The sequence below is a fragment of the Podarcis erhardii genome (genome assembly GCF_964252035.2).
Source record: "Podarcis erhardii genome assembly, chromosome: 6".
NCBI lineage: Eukaryota > Metazoa > Chordata > Lepidosauria > Squamata > Lacertidae > Podarcis > Podarcis erhardii.
Genome location: NC_138510.1, coordinates 73,528,527 through 73,543,050, shown reverse-complemented (window position 1 = coordinate 73,543,050; position 14,524 = coordinate 73,528,527). Strand labels below are relative to the sequence as shown.

Here is a 14,524-nt window from a genome sequence, read left to right as displayed (position 1 = left end):
TTTCAGTAGAGAGATTGGGTTCCTAAGTCATTACTAGAGTCCATATATCCTGGATGGAACAATATCTTTTTTTAAAAAATGCTGTATGCTTTGTGATCAGGACCTTGTTTGAACTGCAGATTAGCTGCGATCTCTCTGTAGTTGAAGAATAGCTACTTTGGCATGATGTAATAAAATTTAGACACCCCTTGATTGTAAAAAAAAAACAACACCACCCAAAACTATTAAAGCAATTTACAAAAAAAAGATTAAACAATAAAATCAAGGAAAATTTACAGCCATACTTTAAAATTTATGTCTTTTGTATACAAAAGTTAAAATACTAAAACAGATTTAAATTACCTCAACTTTCCAAGCAATCTGGATAGACTTGTCTAAACAATCATGTTTTTAGCAGGCACCTAAAAGAGTACACAGAATGCGCTTCATTGATATCAATAGCAAAGTTGATCTTGTGCAGATATCACCAATTTTGTCTTGTACCTCCTACCCATTCTTCTGCAAAGAACTACTCATCCAAGTAACTGAATACAGGGGTTTGGGCCTTCACAAAACATTATTCTTTACAATCTACATGAAAGCCCGTTCCGTTTCATTTTAAACCCAGGGATAACATACAACAGGGCAATGTTTTCCAGAATTTTAAGGGTGAATGAGATCCGTCAGGTGAAGAATACATGACACAATAGACCCAAAGACTTGTAGATGGACCACAGGTACCCTGTTCAAACTGAAATATTACCAACACCTGCAAAAGTTGGTTGAAGATTGCATTGGGTTGGAATAAAAATAATAACCCAAATATTTCACCTCTTTATTTGGTTCTTTGGCTCTGACATATTTCTCGAGGGCAGTCTATCCTATTGGCATTTGGTTCTGAGTGTCATGTATTCTTATCTAGTTATCATAAAGACCACTTTAGTATTGACTGAGTTATTGATATTTTCCCAAAGACTTAACATTCTTTCCCTCTTGCACAGTGTTGAGCCAGCTGTACTCCTTCGTGACCACATTGTGGGTTGCAATCCAATATTTGGAAAACGCAGATACGGGTGATTTGAAAGAACTGCTTATTCACGTCAGGCTCACCAAATCACCGTAAACTGTAATCTGTGAGAGCAAAGTAAATAAAAGCCTTTTTTTTAAAAAAAATCCAAAACTGTAATGGAGGGAAGGAATCTTTGCTTTTTGGAAGCCCCACCTTGTGACTTGCCACCCACTGAAAGGTTGGAAAATTCTAATCTTGATTGTTAAAAGTGCTTGGAGAGATTTTTTGAAATAATGAAAAATGCTGTAAATAAATAAGGAGTGTTCTGGGAATGAGACCTTGTTGAGAGAGTTTTAGCCTACAGCATGTTTTTTAAGCAGCCAAGTTCCACTCTCCTAAAAGGAGCATTTATAATGGAAATGCCTGAACCTTTTAACTCTGCTAGTACTGTCAGAGAGTGTTGTAACTGCTTGTTTGGAGGTTCTAGCAGGGGAGCGCAGCTATCGTATACCCTTGACCGAAGAACGGTACACTCCTTCTATCTGGGACGGTCATCCTCTTCCACCGAGCGCGCAGCTTCGGGAGGGACGCACATGGAGCGGTGAGGGAGGAAGGGGACACCCGCCTAGCCAGCCAGATCAGCCGAATCAACCCTGGTGATCAATGGGGTGACAGATGTCGCAGCCAGATTGCCCTCACATCAAGGTATACAAGTCGGAGCTAAACAGTACAAATTGAAAGCATTTGCTGATGATTTGGTATCGACATTACAGGAGCCAGAATCTAGTACTAAAAGAGTATTGGAACTGATCCAAGAATTTGGACAAGTAGCGGGATTTAAGTTGAATAAGATGAAAACTAAGGTTTTAGAGAAAAATCTAAAAGTGACTGAGAGAGAGAGGTTTCAGAAGGAGACAGGATTAACACTGGTAAAGAAAGTGAAATACCTAGGGGTAAATATGACTGCCAAGAACGTGAATTTATTTAAGGATAATTATGAGAAATGTTGGATGGAAGTGAAAAAGGATCTAGAAATATGGTCAAATCTGAAGCTATCATTGCTAGGCGGAATTGCTGTGATAAAAATGAATGTATTGCCAAGGATGCTGTTTTTGCTTCAAACATTGCAAATTTTGGATAAAATGGATTGTTTCAAGAAGTGGCAGAGAGATATTTTTAGATTTGTCTGGCAGGGCAAGAAGCCTCAAATAAAATTTAAGATATTAACTGATGCTAAAGAAAGAGGTGGATTTGCCCTGCCAGACTTAAAACTTTATTATGAATCAGCCGCTTTTTGCTGGCTGAGAGAATGGCTGCTTCTTGAAAACACTGACGTGCTGGACTTAGAAGGTTTTAACAATGTATATGGGTGGCATGCATATTTGTGGTATGATAAGGTCAAAGCACATAAAGCGTTTAAAAACCATATTGTCAGAAAAGCATTGTTTAATGTCTGGTCAAGATATAAGGACTTGCTTGAAAATAAAACCCCAAGGTGGTTGTCACCAATGGAAGCAAAGGCTCAGAAAAAGCTCAATATGGAAGCCAATTGGCCGAAATATTGGGAAATTTTGGAACAAGAGGGAGACAAATTAAAACTGCAGAGTTTTGAAAAGCTAAAAAATAGAGTGCAAGACTGGCTCCATTATTATCAGATAATGGAGGCATATAATTTGGACAAAAAAAATGGCTTCCAGGTGGAAAAATCAAAATTGGAAACAGAACTGCTAGATCCTAAAATTAAGAATTTGTCAAGAATGTATAACTTGCTGTTGAAATGGAACACTCAGGATGAAACGGTGAAATCTGCTATGATTAAATGGGCACAAGATGTTGGACATAATATTATGATGGCTGACTGGGAACAGTTATGGACCACAGGTATGAAGTTCACGGCATGTAATGCCTTAAGAGAGAATATAATGAAAATGATCTACAGGTGGTACATGACACCAGTCAAGCTTGCAAAAATTTATCATTTGCCCGAAAATATATGTTGGAAATGCAAAGAGACCGAAGGTACATTCTTTCACCTTTGGTGGACATGCCCAAGGATTAAGACTTTCTGGGAGATGATCTATAATGAAATGAAAAAGGTATTTAAATATACCTTTCTGAAGAAACCAGAGGCCTTTCTCCTGGGCATGGTCGGCCAATTGGTGTCAAAGAAGGATAGAACTTTCTTTATGTATGCTACAACAGCAGCAAGAATACTTATTGCAAAGTACTGGAAGACACAAGATCTACCCACCCGGGAAGAATGGCAGATGAAGGTGATGGACTACATGCAACTGGCGGAAATGACTGGCAGAATCCGAGACCAGGGAGAAGAGTCGGTGGAGGAAGATTGGAAGAAATTTAAAGACTATTTACAGAAACACTGTAAAATTAATGAATGTTAGAAGGATGTTGGAATGAAGTTATGTGGTTTTAGCAGAAATGTTATAAGGGTTTAGGGGAAAATAGACTGTTAATTGGTGAAAGGAGGGAAAGTAAAGTTACATCATATTGAGATAAATTACAGAACAAAAATTGGAAAAGATGGAAAGGATTTGCTGAAATAGTTAACCGAATTAGAATACAAAAAAGGGAGGTGTGAGGAGGTCAAGGAAACAAGCAAATGAAAGATAAGTTATGGGAAGATTAGTTGTGTTTTTTTTTCTTTTTTTCTTTTCTTCTTTTTTCCTTATTGTGATATGTTGTTTTGCTTTTGTTTAATATGGTGTTATTACTTTTACTTTTGTTTTTTGTAACCCTTAAAATTTTTAATAAATATTATTTTTTTAAAAAATAACTGGACATGAAAATCTTCATTGTGTTAGAACTGTCAACAGAAACAGGAAGGATCCCTCTTGAAGGATAAATATGCTCTAGAATAGTCAACAGTGCAATTAAAGACTTTTAAGTCTCTGGACCTGATGGGTTCTATCCAACCCTGCATGAGTGGATATTCAACTGTGCAGTGATACTTCCTTTTCCTTTCTTTCCCTCATGTACCCACCAACTCTGCTCTGGAATGCATCATCCAACATTGCATGGATACCTCGTTTCTGAGTTAAAAGGTAAAGGGACCCCTGACCATTAGGTCCAGTCGTGGCCGACTCTGGGGTTGCGGCGCTCATCACGCTTTCTTGGCCGAGGGAGCCGGCATACAGCTTCCGGGTCATGTGGCCAGCATGACTAAGCTGCTTCTGGTGAACCAGAGGAGTGCACGGAAACGCCGTTTACCTTCCCGCCGGAGCGGTACCTATTTATCTACTTGCACTTTGACGTGCTTTCGAACTGCTAGGTTGGCAGGAGCAGGGACCGAGCAATGGGAGCTCACCCCGTCACGGGGATTTGAACCGCCAACCTTCTGATCAGCAAGTCCTAGGCTCTGTGGTTTAACCCACAGCGCCACCTGCGTCCCGCAGAAAGCATCTTAGGTAACCTGCAAGCCCCCTGTCCCCTTCCTAGAGATCCCAGCGCACCTCTCAGTGGAAACAGAGGCATGCCTTGTAAGAGCTCAACGTTCCCTAACAGACATTACAATCCAGGAGTAACAAGTCCAGGTAAGTGACGCTCCTCTGGACTGCTCTAATAACTCTTTGTACGCAAGTCAAAGCTAGCATCCAGAAGAGAAGACTACAGGGCAATTGTGTACGACAAACATAATAACTGGCAGCACTCATCATCCCCTTCTGTATTGCAAACACCATAGTTCACTGAATGGATATGTTCTGTTGCCTACTGACACGTCAAAATGCCGGCACCATGTCACATTTCTAAGAAATGCATCTAGTTGGTGTCTGATGAAGTGCCCCTTTTGTTAACTGGAAGGAAAGGGTTTAAGAGCCTGGGTGAAAGATATCATTTTTGGATGAAGGGCATCATCATTCTTCTCTATCTGAGCTCCTTGAATGGCAACCTAATGCAAGCCTTCCCGCCAGAGCGATACCTATTTATCTACTTGCACTTTGATGTGCTTTGTGATTTGTAAATGTATCAGGTGACCCATGACCCCAAAGTACCCACCCCTCAAGCTGGTTTTGAGGGTGTGCAGAGAGATGGAGGTGACAAGAGAAGTTCTGCTGCACACACAGAAGTCTGTTGTGTGAGGTCGTGAACAGGAAAAGGATGCAGAGGACCAAACTCCTGGCATCAGCATCGGAGGAGAAGAAGAGGAATAGCCTGCGCTCAAGGAGGAAATGAAGCTTTAACAGCTTTCTCAGTGACGCAGCTTACACATTTTCTGTGTTACCTGTGTTCTTCCTGCAAGCTCTCTCCTTTGTAGGTCCATTATGGCATTGATGTCTCTGTGTCCGAGTCTCCTGTCCCAAAACTTCAGATCCACCTCATCCTTCTAGTTTGAGTGTACCACTTTAGCAGATTGTGGTTCTGAAAGTTTAGTCTCATACACGCCATCTATTAGACTTGCTTCAACATACACTATGCCCTTGCTCTCTCGGTTCTTGAGAAGAGGAAGGTTCAGGAAAACCTCTGAAGGATCTTTCGTTTTTAGAGAGAGATGGGAAGGAGCACCAGAAACTTACGACACTTTTGTTAATAGCCATTTACAAATGTACAGCTACAGTACTGTGCTAACTCTTGAGATGTTCTTTCTCTCCCTACAGTTTAGTTCCTTACAGAGCACAGCAACGAACCGTACCTAAGAAGAATTTCAGGAGTGCAGTTGCACTTATTGGTGAGTTTCCAGACTGAGCCTCGGGAAAACGAAACTTTGTAATGCCATTTACTGGCTCCTGCATTGTATTTGCCGAACTGGAAGTCGATGCAAAACTGCAGAGTATTTCTAAGGTCTCTAGCGCAAAGGATGCTTCTTGATCTTTACAATCAAGTACGACGTAGTGGTGAGAGTATTGGACTTGGGCAAGAGAGTACTGGGTTTGAATTCCCATTCAACAATAAAACTCAGTTGGCAACCTTAGGCCAATCCTTATCTCTTGGCATAACCTTTATCTCAAAAAAGATTGTTGTGAGGATGAAATGGGATGGCTCCACTTCCCTGAGCTGCTTGGGGTGTAAATGTGATGGCGATCATTAAACAGAGAGGGAAAATAAGGCAACTTCAACAACAATCACAAATAATATATATGAACTCAATAAAAGAGGAGGAACATTAACCTGTTAAGAATAACTTGCCTTTTCTTCTCTATTTCCAGCCATTCCTCTTGGTTTTTGACTGCTATTTACTCAAGTGATATCAAAGTAAGCTTCCCCACAGCTAGGAGCTATAATGCAGCCTATAATCCCCCATTTTGTCATCCACTCACTAGATTCTGTGCCAGGAATTGAACTGTTGTTCTTAAAAACAGTGGTTGGTTCCTGCACCGTCTTAGGACCCAGCAGGCCAGCTTCACATCTTAATTTCTCTTTATCTAAACACTGAAGCGCAGAAACTGATTGAGGAGGGCGCGAGGTCAAAGCCGCACTCCAGTATTTTCCGCTCATATAATCAATGAGAAGTGAGCTAAATATCTCTTAAAACACAGCACTCCACATGATTTCGTATGCTCCACAAGCCGGAAGAGAGGAAATGGATGATGGATGTGAAGAGAATGAGTACAGTATAGGAAAGAGGGGAAAAGAGAAAATGGGGCTTACTCCCAAGTAAGTGGATATAGTACTGCAGCCTTTGGAAATGCCATCCTGGATGGCCTATCCAGGACTGATGATGTATTACGTAGTTGTGCCACACTTTCCAGGAGCAGGTCTGGAGTTTAAAACTCTGTGTCTGAGCAGTTTTTTTGTCCACATTTTGCCCACATTTTACCACAGAATTAGAGCAAAAGGCGATCCACAGAAAACCCAGTTGAGAGCTACAGTTCCCAGAGTTCCCTGGGAAGAGGGATTGGTTGTTGAACCATTCTGAGAATAAGGTTCTCCTAACAGCTACGGGGTGTGGGTGGTGCTGTGGGTTAAGCCACAGAGTCTAGGACTTGCTGATCAGAAGGTCGGCGGTTCGAATCCCCGTGATGGGGTGAGCTCCCGTTGCTCAGTCCCTGCTCCTGCCAACCTAGCAGTTCGAAAGCACGTCAAAGTACAAGTAGATAAATAGGTACCGCTCCGGTGGGAAGGTAAACAGCGTTTCTGTGCGCTGCTCTGGTTCGCCAGAATCGGCGTAGTCATGTTGGCCACATGACCTGGAAGCTGTACGCCGGCTCCCTCGGCCAATAAAGTGAGATGAGTGCTGCAACCCCAGAGTCGGCCACGACTGGACCTAATGGTCAGGGGTCCCTTTACCTTTATCTTTAACAGCTACCAGCACCCTTAACAAGCTATAGTTCCCAGCATCCTTTGGGAGGGGGAAGCCATGGCTGTTCAAAGTGGTATGATGCATTAAAAGTACAGTGCAGATGGTGTGTTGTACACTAAACCTGACATGGATATGGAAGCTAGCTGCCATTTTGTTTTTTGTGACTGATGTCACAGGCACTTGCCAATAGATGGCTGCGACAGTCCCACCTCTGTAATCCCAATGGCGCTGCAAAGTGTAATGGAAGCCCCTGCTGGATGAAAAATTGCACCAGCCCAGCATCGGCTGTAAATAATACAGTGAAGTTTTTTTAGGCCAGCTGCCCCACTGCTGTTCCTTGTAAAGCCACGTCTGAAAGTCCAGTGTAACACGATGCTGAAGTTGGAAGTTAAAATGGCCAAGGCCTTCATGCACCTATGTGGAGGTGTCTTCACTTACCTGGGAGTAAGACCCACTAAACTCAATGAGGTTTACTTTCAAGTCAACATGCATTGCTATTGCAGTTGTATCCAGTATTGCCTTGGTCCAGTATATCTGAAGGAGCGTCTCCACCCCCATCGTTCAGCCCGGACACTGAGGTCCAGCGCCGAGGGCCTTCTGGCGGTTCCCTCACTGCGAGAAGCCAAGTTACAGGGAACCAGGCAGAGGGCCTTCTCGGTAGTGGCGCCCTCCCTGTGGAACGCCTTCCCATCAGATGTCAAAGAGAACGACAACTACCAGACTTTTAGAAGACATCTTAAGGCAGCCCTGTTTAGGGAAGCTTTTAATGTTTGCTGTATTACTGTATTTTAATATTTTTCTGGAAGCCACCCAGAGTGGCTGGGGAAGCCCAGCCAGATGGGCGGGGTATAAATAATTTATTATTATTATTATTATTATTATTATTATTATTATTATTATGAGGCACTCTTTAGATTCTGCCAGAGGTTACTGACAAAATGTAATTCCCTTCTAGCAGAAGTTCCCCTGCTAAACTGTTGCTGGGAAATTGCTTGCCGTGACTGAGCCACAATAATGTATTGCCTATGTTGTAAAATGATGATTTGCAAAGCGTCCTTTTCTTCTGGGACTCCTCTAAAACTTCCCCGCTATACTGTTCAAGAAGCGTTTTAACTACATGACAGTTGTCGAATGTTTAATATTTCAAAGAGAAAGTTCATAAATTTAATAGTTTCTTTTATTATAACTCTTTTGGATGCAATTAGCCGAGGGTGTACTTTAAACTGCCTTCTCCTTGCTATCAAATTGGGTGGAATTTTCCCCCTCATTTTTATTTTTATTTTTTTTATGTTTCAGAAAGAGGATGGGGGGAAGGTCTGTCAAACCATGGGCCTTCTCCCTTGGTGCACATTATTAGAGTCTTTTTAGAGACAAGCAAGCAATTTTGCTGTCATTGGTCTTGTTCAAATAGACTCTGTTTATTTATGCAATACACTTGGGGAAGGGTGTCGAAGGAAAGCTCACCACTGTGCAGCTGACACCGAGCCTGCACACTCATCTGAAAATACTCTCAAACAATGCACTGTCAGAGAGAGTTCACTTTAAGAAATATCGCTGATGGCACACTTTGTGCCTCTCTCCTTCACTACGAGACCAATTTATATCGCTCTGGCAGGGCAGAAGGGATATGAAATGGGAGGGTGGGATTAGGTTTGCATCCTTTTTGGACAATGGGGAGGCGGTGGCTACTTACAAAAAGGAAAAAAAAGGGGGGGATCCATCACTGAAAAAGAGTGCAGATATTTGTATAAATCTGCATAGAGTGGTACCTTGGTTCTCAAACGCCTTGGCACTCAAACAACTTGGAACCCAAACACTGCAAACCTGGAAGTAAGTGTTCTGGTTTGCGAACGTGCTCCGTTTTGAATGTTACGCTTCCGTTCTGAGTGCCGCAATTCCGTTTTGAGTGTGTCTGTTTTTGCTATTTATTTTGCTTTTTTGTTTTTGTGGCTCTTTTTGTTTTTTTGTGACTGTGTGGAGCCCAGTTCAGCTACTGATTGATTGATTGATTGATTGATTGTGTGACTGCAGTACATTGTTTATTGCTTTCATTTTCAATGGTCTCATTAGATAGTACAATCCACATTAAATTGCTGTTTTAGGGGTTGTTTTTAAAAGTCTGGAACTGATTAATCCATTTTGCATTACTTTCTATCGGAAAGCGTGCCATGGTTTTGGAACGCTTTGGTTTTGCAACGGAATTCTGGAAGGGATTAAGTTTGAGAACTAAGGTACCACTGTCTTCCAATACATGCACATACAAAGACAAACTGATGCAAATGTTGAAATAATTTACTGCAATATAAATGCAATGCATCTCTCCATAGTGGGGATTGGGAAGGTTGTAGCCATCTAAGTCTGCTGTCAAGGTGCTCCCTATTAATACTCCTGGTCTTCTCTTTGAACCAGCCTCAGACTGGACTTCAAATAGAATACAGCTTCAAACAGAGTACTCTAAGGTAGGACCCATGGCCCTTTGAGCAGACAAAGAGTAATGCAAGAATGACCCACGTGCTAAGCGAAGCTTGGTTTTCGGTGAACTGCGGCCAGCTTAACCCTGTACAGAGTTGGTCCAAGGTTTTTTGCTGCCTGAGTAGCAAATGGCCTATTCCCTCCATGCCAAGGTGGATAGTATTCAAGCGGATCGTGTTGTTTCGGTACCTGAGGCAGAAACCCCACAAGTACCTTTTGTGTGTTTTTCCTGTCATTAAAAATACAACAATAGTAAAATGATGAACAACTTACTGTTCGGTTACCTACAACAGTTTAACAAGAAGGTACAGCAACTCGGGCTGTCAATGGAACATTTGCGATCAATGTCCCTACCATCTGCAAATGCTATAATAAAAACTAGGTTGTGGGATATTGGACGCCAAGAACTAACAGTAGCATCAGAGAAAACATGTTCCCCTCTTTATTTTCAACTTTCTTGGGCCCATGAAACTAACCATGATTACCTTGAATTTCTGCTTAACCCTCAAGAAAGAAGGGCATTTTCGCTGGCCAGGTTTAATTCAAACCCATCAAACCTCCTTTGCGGAAGGTTCCCAGGCAGGGTGGAAGGAGAAAGAACTTGCCCATGTGAAGACCACCTGGTAGAAACCCTTACACATACGGTTCTCAATTGTAAACTATATGCTTATCTCCGCAAGCAATTTCTAGATCAACTCTGTATCCCCAAATGGAAACCAGAGTCAAAGGTCATACAATTTCTATTACTGGGGAATGATCAGGAGCTCACCACGTTAGTGGCTAAATGTCTCTATTTGGTTTTTTGTCGTCAAAATACACTGCAGACGTCTGATCTCCCTGGAGACCAAGAGATGTGACGACAGACTGCTCTGCCTCCTTTCTTTTAGCAAATGTTTTGTGCCACTCGGGAAGTGGTAATTCTGTATTGATTTGATTTGTTTTGGATGTTGTATGTGATGCCAATAAAAGGTTTTACAAATACGAATACGAATACTGTTCGGTTAGGACACCTCCACAGATCAGCCGATTGCAGTGGCTGTCTCACGCTGCCTAAAAGTAGTGCCGGCTTGCTCAGTAGCTCACGTGTGGCTCCTGGGCAACCCTTTCTGCAGATCTGCAGGGAGGCAAATACTCACAGAATCATAGAATAGTAGAGTTGGAAGGGACCACGTGGGTCACCTAGTCCAGCCCCCTGCAATGCAGGAATCTTTGCCCAACATGGGGCTCGACCCACAACCCTGAGATTAAGAATCTCAGGCTCTGCCGACTGAGCTATCCCTTGGAAGATTAGCTATTCCACATTTAAAAGTCGAGGTAGTTTGTTTAGCCCCAGGGAGAGGTTTTTTGGGGGGGTGGGTAAGGAACGAGATGCTAGTACTCATATCTTGATAAAAGTGCTGTGCATCCCAGAAAAAAATATCATTATTATTTATTAAATTTGTTTACCAACCTATATCTGCAGGTTTCAGGGGAATCAGCTATACAGCCGCAAATAGAATGTTTTAAATGTGTTGTAAAGTGCAATATACAAATGTGACACTAGATGGCGAAACTGAGCTATGCAAAATTCAATGTATTTTTCAAAACTTTTTTTTAAAAAAGCGTTTTCACAGCATTTTTTTAGTATGTGTGTAGATTCCACCAGGGTGGTTCCCAAGATAAAGTCACAATATAAAAACACAGAATACATAATCAAAATAAAAAACAAGAACAACCCAATAACCCAACAGCAAAATGCTAAGTGATGGTACTCTACATTGGTGAGTAGCATCACAAAAAAAGCACTGGGTTTGTAGGATTGTCTCTTTGGGGGAATGGTGGCGTTTAATGTTCCATCTCAGGCAGCAAAATGTCTTGAGCCTGAACTAAACCACCTCATAGGTCAGATGTGGCCATAAGTTGGCCTTTTCTTACCTATCACTGAATCAGACCTCCTTTTCAAACTCTGTGATAAATTGACAGTCACTTGGAAGTAAGGGCTTTAGTGGGTTGGAAGGCTATGGAGGGAATTGCACCTCAAACCATACGAGGTAAGCGTTCTGAAGGGTCTGAGGAATGAAATTGCTTCTGAAAAATTCCCCTCAATGGAAAATTTGTGACACGCCTTTGACTCTCCAGAATGCCCATGGAGGAGCTATTTGTTTGCATATATTTATGTGTTTATATCCCACCTTTTATAAATAGGTTTTTCCCCGTCCAAAGTGTGTGTGTAATTTTGAAATTTTTTTTGTTTTAACAATGAAAGCCATAATATCTCAATAAAATCCAAATGCTAAAAACAGCACAGTGTAAAACAAAAATGGACAAGTTAGCATTCACAGGTCCCCAGTGATGCTTTTCCTTAAAAATGAAATTATAAGCAGACTTCTTTTTTCTTTTACAGCACATTGATTAAAAATGGCTTGACCCTCTTTGGGCCAGACAGTTTCTTCAGGGGAGTCAGCTGAGTCCCGTGGGACAGCATCCCTGACTGAAAGTATACATTTCTCTTTAAAGCGCAGATTATTTTTGAAGGTTATCGATGCATGCAGATTTCAGTAAAACATGTATTGATGGAATGCCATGTTCGCTCTTCCTCTGGCTGACATGTAAACTCAGCCCTCTCAGCTTCAAGAGTGTGGCTTTCAGTAGGAACGTACGTTATTAGGAAAGCTGGCTCCTCACCCTTCCTCCCACCTTTTGCGCAAAATGCAAGGAAAACTGAAAACCGGTGTCCATTAAAATAGAATCTCTCAACTTTGCCGTTACCTTATGACCGAAATCTTTCGAATACGAAGCACAAACGTCTGTTATAAAGTTTGAAACCGTGCCCTGTCCTTCCCTCTGATTTCTTTGACGTTATCATTCAACGAGCCTAGCGAGAATGATGGAGTTTAAAGGAATATGCTTAAGGTATACATCACTGGTGTGAGTGAGGAGAGAGATGTGATTCCTTGTCTTTTCATTAAGGATGAATTCAGCCCAGGGGTGCACTGCGGACTTGGCAAATTGCATTATAATAGTGAGAGAATATGGCCCACTGGATAGCTTGAGCAGATGATTAAATTTAAAAGTGCACATTGTCCACATAAAGTAAATAATGTTTGGGTTTTTATTATTATTATTTTTACATGCACTGTGAACATTCATCACTGGTGCTGAAGATACGGAGTTGCTAATTATTGCAGGGCTTTTTTTTATTTGTAATGTACTGTAAATTTTGTATAATACTACTGTGACCTTATAGAGAACAAGGAGAGATGACAGGGGGCCTATAATTATAAGATGGTGAAGAAATGCTATAATTATTTACTATTTTTAGGAGCAGTGTGCATAGCCTCTTAATTTGCATAAGCTTTAGACATTCACACGTTTTCTGCCTTTGCTCGCAGATGATAAATTTTTCTTCAAATGAGAGAGGAAGACTCTTTCCATAAGAAGTTAGCCAACTGGGAGCCTGATTATAACGAACAACAAAATTGTTGGTGGCAGCTTTGCAAAAAAAATGGGGAGAGTTTATTTGGATAAAATTGGTTTTAAACCAAGATTCAAAACATCCCCTCCATTGGGTCTTGAAAGCCTGTGATTTGCTTTTAGAGAATTGACTAAATTATCTTGTGGCTAAAGCATTAGCTTAATAAGAAGGGGGGTGGGGTGGGGAGGAAGGCCCGCAACTCCCCAGTAATCTATTTATCACGTGTAGAAGGTGATTATGACAGTATGTTCTTATTAGGGATGAATATTTTGTGCTCATTAAGTTTACCCCCTTGAGTACTTGAGGATGTAAAGTGTGTTTTTCAGCAAGTACCACAATGTAAGCTACTTTTATTGTTTCATATTTAGTTTTCATTTGTCTTGCTGCTTTGTTGTAGTACTTCTGGTGCTATTAAAAGGAAATGGTCCAGCCAATCTGGAATGGCTGGCTCACATACCAAGGAATGGGGAGGAAGCAAGGCTTGAAGAGAGACCAGCTCCCCCCTCAGAATGCTACCTAGGATTGGTAGCCCACCTTCTGGCAAGCATCCTTTTATATTAGCATTTGAATAAGGAGTGTGTCTCACTAGATGGGGCTCTCATGGATAGCTCAGATTTACTTCTAGCAATTTGAAGTCACTATCTGCGGGGATTTGTCTTGGAAGTCATATTCCAGTTTTAAGGAAATGCATTCCCTTGGATATCTCCAGCCCTACTAAAGATAGACATACTTCTTCCCTAGCTGGTGATGGCGGCCATGCGTCCTACTTTACAAATTCCTGTGTTTTTTATTTATTTATTTGATGGGCTATCAGAGGAACATAGGAAGTTGCCTTATACTGAGTCAGTAGATCTAGCTTAGTATTGTCTACACTGACTGGCAGTAAGGTAGTGCTATGGTCTAAACCTCTGAGCCTCTTGGGCTTGCCGATCAGAAGGTCGGCGGTTCGAATCCCTGCAACGGGGTGAGCTCCCGTTGCTCTGTCCCAGCTCCTGCCAACCTAGCAGTTCGAAAGCATGCCAGTGCAAGTAGATAAATAGGTACCACTGCAGTGGGAGGGTAAACAGCATTTTCGTGCATTCTGGCTTCCGTCACGGTGTCCCGTTGCACCAGAAGCTGTTTAGTTATGCTGGCCACATGACCTGGAAAGCAGTCTGTGGACAAACGCCAGCTCCCTCGGCCTGAAAGCGAGATGAGCGCCAGAACCCCATAGTCACATTTGACTGGATTTAACCATTCAGGGGTCCCTTTACCTTACCTTTTTACCTACTGACTGTATAGGGTTTTAGGTGGGGATCTCTCCCTGCCCTACCTGGAGATGCTGGGGATTGAACCTGGGACCTTCTGCATGCAA

The 14,524-nt window shown here is 41.9% G+C and overlaps 1 long non-coding RNA gene across 1 annotated transcript in view; it reads right to left on the bottom strand.

Annotated features, from left to right (window-relative positions):
* Positions 1-303: 303 nt before the first annotated feature.
* LOC309344073 overlaps positions 304-14,524 on the bottom strand; it is a 30,743-nt gene continuing 16,522 nt past the window's right edge. Inside the window, exons 2-3 of the long non-coding RNA XR_014157604.1 lie at positions 10,711-10,830; positions 304-1,110 (exon numbers count right to left, since the gene is read on the bottom strand). This is a non-coding gene — a long non-coding RNA (uncharacterized lncRNA). The remainder of the gene's footprint in view (positions 1,111-10,710; positions 10,831-14,524) is intronic.